This window comes from Propithecus coquereli, unplaced genomic scaffold (genome assembly GCF_000956105.1).
Source record: "Propithecus coquereli isolate 6110/MARCELLA unplaced genomic scaffold, Pcoq_1.0 Scaffold112, whole genome shotgun sequence".
Taxonomy (NCBI): domain Eukaryota; kingdom Metazoa; phylum Chordata; class Mammalia; order Primates; family Indriidae; genus Propithecus; species Propithecus coquereli.
In genome coordinates, this window is record NW_012135192.1 from 3,457,340 (window position 1) to 3,458,781 (window position 1,442).

Consider the following 1,442-nt stretch of genomic DNA (forward strand, 5'->3'; position numbering starts at 1 on the left):
TGAAGGGAAAAATAGAATATTATTTACAGGAAAAATTTAGGAAACCATAGCAAATAATACTGCTGTTGGACTTTTGGATATGAAGCCAGAGATTTGGAAACCTGTTAATAGCCAAGCTAAAATTATCACCTGCAGTTAGACAATTTTTCTATCTTTTAATAGTTCAGATAGTTCAAAGACATATTAGGACAGTGAATTTTGCAGGTTATCGCTATATAACTTTTAAAAAATGAATTCTAAACTTGTTCTTAGTTTGAAATATATAAAAAAGTGAAAGTTAAAAAACTGGCCACATTTCAAAACTGAAACATAATTTCCTGTAAATACAATTTTCTTAAACCGTTAAAGAGAGATCACAGAATTGAAGGAAATTCCAGGAATTGACTGCTAAAACCATATTTGTGATTCAGGTGAAGGGAGAGGGCAATCAAGACAGCAGCTAGAAAACCCAAGTTTTAGTTTCAGATTTTTACCCTGGGAAACATCTTTCTCAACTCACACCTTTGGGGTCGGGGGTTAAAGAAGAGCAATTTGAAAACTGTAAAATATCTTTGTAAAGAAGTATCAAAGAGCAAAACTACTGCAAATGTATTGTTTAATGATTCATAATGCAAAGAATGCTATAGATCTAATTCAGGATTTAGAAAGAGATGAAAAAAAAAAGGGTAAAAATGGCTCAAATGACTTGAAAATGTTTAGATCATCAAAGGAATGCCACTTTGAAAAAGTTTTACCCTCTCTTTTAATGAAATGACTTACATTTTTGGAAGGGGTCCGATTCAGTATACAGTCTGACCTTGCTCACTAGAGCAGTTTCCTGTATCTTTACAAGATGTTCTTTGCCTTGAGATTTGAAAATTTCTGGTAATGGGGAGTTCAACGAGTCACAATATTAAACACTAACTTGAAGCCAGCTCCAGGACAGTGTCCTTTCACTCTCCAATAGCCCCAAGGTGACTCATCCGGTAAGTCTGTCAACTCTGCATTGTATGGCCTCAACAACGAAATAAAAACACACACTTCAACCTTCAGAGGCTCCTTTGGTAGTACAAATACGTCACTTCGGATCTGGCTAACTACCTTTCCAGGCTCATCTTAATGTTCACCAAATCATCAATACCTCAGTCAGCCAGACACATTTAATCGGTCAAGCTCTTTCACGCTTTTCAGACTCTGTTAAGGCCCTTCCTCTCCGTATCTGTTCACAAATTCCCACTGCAGCGAAGACTTCCATTTTCCCTTCCGCCTATGCTCCTTAATTAGGCACTTCGTCCATGATCAAATACAGCGCTTCCTAAACACCTACACCTGCATCTTAGCACTTCGGGCTCAAATTTTGGTCACACAGTGTGGGAGAGTCTGCCCAATGAATGAAAGGCAATCTAGTAGTAGGAAGGAGCAGCAAGGCTATTTTTGATGACGAGACAGTCGCTGCCCGAGCG